The sequence below is a fragment of the Capricornis sumatraensis genome, chromosome 7, assembly GCF_032405125.1.
Source record: "Capricornis sumatraensis isolate serow.1 chromosome 7, serow.2, whole genome shotgun sequence".
Taxonomy (NCBI): domain Eukaryota; kingdom Metazoa; phylum Chordata; class Mammalia; order Artiodactyla; family Bovidae; genus Capricornis; species Capricornis sumatraensis.
In genome coordinates this window covers 8,790,337-8,797,142 of record NC_091075.1, presented here as the reverse complement: position 1 = coordinate 8,797,142, position 6,806 = coordinate 8,790,337, and positions in this window count along the sequence as shown.

The following is a 6,806-nucleotide window of genomic DNA, read 5'->3' as shown; positions in this document are numbered from 1 at the left end:
GCCACCTCTTCTTAATATCTTCTGCTTCTGTTAGATCCATACCATTTCTGTCCTTTATTGAGCCCATCTTTGCCTGAAATGTTCCCTTGGCATCTCTGATTTTCTTGAAGAGATCTCTAGTCTTTCCCATTCTGTTGTTTCCCTCTATTTGCACTGATCACTGAGGAAGGCTTTCTTTTCTCTCCTTGCTATTCTTTGGAACTCTGCATTCAAATGGATATATCTTTCCTTTTCTCCTTTGTTTTTTGCTTCTCTTCTTTTCACAGCTATTTGTAAGGCCTCCTCAGACAGCCATTTTGCATTTCTTTTTCTTGGGGATCTTCTTGCTCCCTGTCTCCTGTACAATGTCACAAAGCTCCGTCCATAGTTCATCAGGCACTCTGTCTATCAGATCTAGTCCTTTAAATCTGTTTCTCACTTCCACGATATAATCATGGCTCAGATCATAAACTACTTATTGCCAAATTCAGACTTAAATAGAAGAAAGTAGGGAAAACCACTAGACCATTCAGGTATGATGACCTAAGTCACATTTCCTATGATTATACAGTAGAAGTGAGAAATAGATTCAGGGGATTAGATATGATAGAGTGCCTGAAGAACTGTGGATGGAGGTTCGTGACATTGTACAGAATGCAGGGATCTAGGCCATCCCCAAGAGAAAGAAAGCAAAAAGGCAGAAGGGTTGTCTGAGGAGCCCTTACAGACAGCTGTGAAAAGAAGGGAAAGGCAAGGGAGAAAAGGACAGATATACTCATTTGAGTGCAGGGTTCCAAAGAATAGCAAAGAGAGATAAGAAGCCTTCCTCGGTGATCAGTGCAAAGACATAGAGGAAAACAACAGAATGGGAAAGACTAGAGATCTCTTCAGGAAAATTAGAGATACCGGGGGAACATTTCATGCAAAGCTTGATAAAGGACAAAAATGGTATGGACTTAACAGAAGCAGAAGCCTTTAAGAAGAGGCAGCAAGAATACACAGAAGAAACATAACAAAAAAGATCTTCATGACCCAGATAGTCATGATGGTGTGATCACTCACCTAGGGCCAGACATCCTGGAATGTGAAGTCAGGTGGGCCTTAGGACGCATCACTACATACAAAGCTAGTGGAGGTGACGGATTTCCACTTGAGCTATTTCAAATCCTAAAAGTTGCTGTGAAAGTGCTACACTCAATATGCCAGCAAATTTTGAAAATTCGGCAGTGATCACAGAAAGGCAATGCCAAAGAATGCTCAAACTACCTCACAGTTGCACTCATCTCACACACTAGCAAGGTAATGGTCAAAATTCTCCAAGCCAGGCTTCAGCAGTATGTGAACCGTGAACTTCCAGATGTTCAAGCTAGTTTTAGAAAAGGCACAGGAACCAGAGATCAAATTGCCAACATCCGCTGGATCATCAAAAAAGCAAGAGAGTTCCAGAAAAACATCTACTTCTGCTTTATTGATTATACCAAAGCCTTTGACTGTGTGGATCACAAAAACCTGTTGAAAATTCTGAAAGACCTGGGAATACCAGACCACCTGACCTGCCTCTTAAGAAACCTGTATGCAAGTCAGGAAGCAACAGTTAGAACTGGACATGGAACAATAGACCGGCTCCAAATAGGGAAAGGAGTACGTCAAGACTGTATATTGTCACCATGCTTATTTAACTTATATGCAGAGTACATCATGAAAAACACTTGGCTGGATGAAGTCCAAGCTGGAATTATGATTACTGGGAGAAATATCAATTTTCATCCAGAGCCTCTTCATGAAAATGTAAGAGGAGAGTGATAAAGTTGGCTTAAAGCTCAACGTTCAGAAAACGAAGATCATGGCATCTGGTCCCATCACTTCATGGGAAATAGATGGGGAAACAGTGGAAACAGTGTCAGACTTTATTTTTTGGGCTCCAAAATCACTGCAGATGGTGACTGCACCATGAAATTAAAAGATGGTTGCTCCTTGAAGAAAAGTTATGACCAACCTACACAGTATATTCAAAAGCAGAGATATTACTTGGCTGACAAAGGTCTGTCTAGTCAAGGCTATGGTTTTTCCAGTGGTCATGTATGGATGTGACCATTGGCCTGTAAAGAAAGCTGAGTGCAGAAGAACTGATGCTTTTGAACCAAGATGTTGGAGAAGACTCTTGAGAGTCCCTTGGACTGCAAGGAGATCCAACCAGTCCATCCTCAAGGAGATCAGTCCTACTATTCTTTGGAAAGACTGATGCTGAGGCTGAAACTCCAATTCTTTGGCCACCTGATGCAAAGAACTGACTCATTTCAAAAGACCCTGATGCTGGGAAAGGTTGAAGGCAAGAGAAAAAGGGGACGACAGAGGATGAGATGGTTGGATGGCATCACCAACTCAATGGACAGGAGTTTGAGTCAACTCCAGGAGTTGGTGATGCACAGGAAGGCCTGGCGTGCTGCAGTCCATGGGGTCACAAAGAGTCAGACTCAACTGAGTGACTGAACCGAACTGAACTGAACTTTCGAATTTGAAGGGTAAAGATAACATAAATTATATACGTAGTATGCAGGAAATAAGTTCCTGTATTCTAGTTAAAGCCTTTGTTGCCCCTTTAGAATTATCACTTTTTCCTACTCTGGGTACAGGATGTGAATATTGACTAGGTAACAGGTTGTTTCTCATGATGTACTATGCATATAAGTTAAATAAGCAGGGTGACAATATACAGCCTTGACGTACTCCTTTTCCTATTTGGAACCAGTCTGTTGTTCCATGTCCAGTTCTAACTGTTACTTCCTGACCTGCATATAGGTTTCTCAGGAGGCAGGTCAGGTGGTCTGGTATTCCCATCTCTTTCAGAATTTTCCAGTTTATTGTGATCCACACAGACAAAGGCTTCAGCATAGTCAATAAAGCAGAAGTAGATGTTTTCTGGAACTCTCTTGCTTTTTGATGATCCAGCCGTTGTTGCCAATTTGATGTCTGGTTCCTCTGCCTTTTCTAAAGCCAGCTTAAACATCTGGAAATTCACAGTTCACGTATTGCTGAAGCCTGGCTTGGAGAATTTTGAGCATTACTTTGCTAGTGTGTGCTGCTGCTAAGTCACTTCAGTCGTGTCCGACTCTGTGCAACCCCACAGACGGCAGCCCACCATGCTCCCCCATCCCTGGGATTCTCCAGGCAAGAACAGTAGAGTGGGTTGCCATTTCCTTTTCTAATGCATGAAAGTGAAAAGTGGAAGTGAAGTCGCTCAGTCGTGTCCGACCCTCAGCGACCCCAAGGACTGCAGCCTTCCAGGCTTCTCTGTCCATGGGATTTTCCAGGCAAGAGTACTGGAGTGGGATGCCATTGCCTTCTCCGTGCTAGTGTGTGAGATGACTGCAATTCTGCAGTAGTGTGAGCATTCTTGGTATTGCCTTTCTTTGGGATTGGAATGAAAACTGACCTTTTTCCGTCCTGTGGCCACTGCTGAGTTTTCCAAATTTGCTGGCATATTGAGTGCAGCACTTTCACAGCATCATCTTTTAGGATTTGAAATAGCTCAACTGGAATTCCATCACCTCCACCGTCGTGATTGTTTGGGTCATGAAGATCTTTCTTGTACAGTTCTTCCGTGTATTCTTGCCACCTTTTCTTAATATATCTTCTGTTTCTGTTGGGTCCCTACCATTTCTGTCCTTTATAGAGTCCATCTTTGCATAAAATGTCCCCTCGGTATCTCTAATTTTCTTGAAGAGATCACTAGTCTTTCCCATTTGGTTGTTTTCCTTTATTTCTTTGTATTGATCACTGATGAAGGCTTTCTTATCTCTCCTTGCCATTCTTTGGAACTCTGCATTCAAATGGGTATATCTTTCCTTTTCTCCTTTGCTTTTGCTTCTCTTCTTTTCAGAGCTATTTGTAAGGCCTCCTCAGACAGCCACTTTCCTTTTTTTGTATTTCTTTTTCTTGGGGATGGTCTTGATCCTTGTCTCCTGTACAGTGACACAAAGCTCTATCCATAGTTCATCAGGCACTCTGTCTATCAGATCTAGTCCCTTAAATCTATTTCTCACTTCCACTGTATAGTCATAAGGGATTTGGTTTAGGTCATACATGAATGGTCTAGTGGTTTTCTCCACTTTCTTCAATTTTAGCCTGAATTTGGCATTAAGGATTTCATAATCTGAGCCACAGTCAGCTCCCGGTCTTATTTTTGCTGACTGTATAGAGCTTCTCTGTCTTTGGCTGCAAAGAATATAATCAATCTGATTTCGGTGTCGACCATCTGGTGATGTCCATGTGTAGAGTCTTGTGTTGTTGGAAGAGGGTGTTTGCTTTGACCAGTGCATTCTCTTGACAGAACTCTATTAGCCTTTGTCCTGCTTCATTCTGTACTCCAAGGTCAAATTTGCCTGTTACTCCAGGTGTTTTTTGACTTCTTACTTTTCATTCCAGTCCCCTGTAGTGAAAAGGACATCTTTTTTGGGTGTTAGTTCTAAAAGGTCTTGTAGGTCTTCATAGAACCGTTCAACTTCAGCTTCTTTAGCATTACTGGTCAGGGCATAGACTTGAATTACCGTGATATTGAATGGTTTGCCTTGGAAATGAACAGAGATCATTCTGTCGTTTTTGAGATTGCATCCAAGTACTGCATTTCGGACTCTTTTGTTGACCATGATGGCTACTCCATTTCTTCTAAGGGATTCCTGCCCACAGTAGTAGATGTAATGGTCAGCTGAGTTAAATTCACCCATTCCAGTACATCTTAGTTCGCTGATTCCTAGAATGTCTATGTTCACTCTTGCCCTCTCCTGTTTGACCACTTCCAGTTTGCCTTGATTCATGGACCTAACATTACAGGTTCCTACACAATATTGCTCTTTACAGCATCGGACCTTGCTTCTATCACCAGTCCCACCACAGCTGGGTATTGTTTTTGCTTTGGCTCCATCCCTTTATTCTCTCTGGAGTTATTTATCCACTGATCTCCAGTAGCATATTGGGCACCTACCGACCTGGGGAAGTTATATGCAGAGTACATCATGAGTAATGCTGGGCTGCAGGAATCACCAGCTGGAATCAAGATTGCCAGGTGAAATATCAATAACCACAGATATGCAGATGATAGCACCCTTATGGCAGAAAGTGAAGAGGAACGAAAGAGTGTCTTGATGAAAGTGAAAGAGGAGAGTGAAAAAGTTGCCTTAAAGCTCAACATTCAGAAAACTAAGATCAGGGCATCCAGTCCCATCATTTCATGGCAAATAGATGGGGAAACAGTGTAAATAGTGACTGACTTTATTTTTCTCGGCTCCAGATAGTGATTGTAGCCATGAAATTAAAAGACACTTACTCCTTGGAAGGGAAGTAATGTCCAACCTAGATAGCATATTAAAAAGCAGAGACGTTACTTTGCCAACAAAGGTCCATCTAGTCAAGGCTATGGTTTTTCCAGTGGTCACGTATGGATGTGAGAGTTGGACTGTAAAGAAAGCTGAGTGCCGAAGAATTGATTCTTTTGAATTGTGGTGTTGGACAGGACTCTTGAGAGTCCCTTGGACTGCAAGGAGATCAGTCCTGGGTGTTCATTGGAAGGACTAACGCTGAAGCTGGAACTCCAATACTTTGGCCACCTGATGCGAAGAGCTGGTTCATTTGAAAAGAGCTTGATGCTGGGAAAGATTGAGAGCAGGAGAAGGGAACGACAGAGTATGAGATGGCTGGATGGCATCACCATCTCAATGGACATGAATTTGTGTAAACTACGGGAGTTGGTGATGGACAGGGAGGTCTGGTGTGCTGCAGTCCACGCGGTCGCAGAGTCGGACACAACTGAATGACTGAACTGAGCTGAACTGCAGTGAACATGTTGTTGGTCATGAGCAGTATGCCAGTGCTTTTTTTTTAGACCTTTTGTTGATGTGTAGTTGATTTACAGTACTGTGTTATCTTCATGTTCAGGTGTACAGCATAGTGATGTCAGTTTTTTTTTTTTTTCTCTTATAGCCATTATAGGTTATTATGAGGTTTTGAATAGAATTCCCTATGATAGACAGTAAATACTTGTTTTTCACTTATGTATAGTGTTAATTGCTCAGTTGTATTTAACTCTTTGTGACCCAATGGACTGTAGCACACACGCCAGGCTCTTCTGTTCATGGAATTCTCCAAGGAAGAATATTGGAGTGGATAGCCGTTCTGTTCTCCAGAGGATCTTCTTGACCGAGGGGTGGAACCCAGGTCTCCTGAATTTCAGGCAGACTCTTTACCGTCTGAGCCAGCACTGTCGCTATGTATACACTATACATGTATACTTTATGTTTAGTAGTAATTTGTTAATTCCGTCCTCCTGATTTGTTTCTCCCACTCTGCTCTCTCCCCTTTGGTGACCATATATTTGTGTTCTGTCTTTGAGTCTGCTTCTGTTTTGTATATAGACTCATTTGTGTTGTTTTTTAGATTCCACCTGTACCTGATACCATAAAATGTTCATCTTTCTCTATCTGACTTACTTCATTAGGTATAATTTTTCTGCCCATTTTTTGATTGGATTGTTTGTTTTCTCCATATTCAGTTGCATGGGCTGTTTGTATATGTTAGATATTAACGCCTTGTCAGTCACATAATTTACACATATTCTCCCATTGCTCAGATTATTTTTTGTTTTGTTTATAGTTTCCTTTGCTATGCAAAAGTTTTTAAATTTGAGGAAGGCCTCTATCTGTGAACTTCCCATTTAGAACTGCTTTTGATGGCATCTTATAAATTTTGTAAGGTTATGTTTTCATTTGTCCCAAGATATTTTCTGGTATCTTTGACTTTATCTTTGACCCACAGCTTTTTTAGTGGCATGTTAT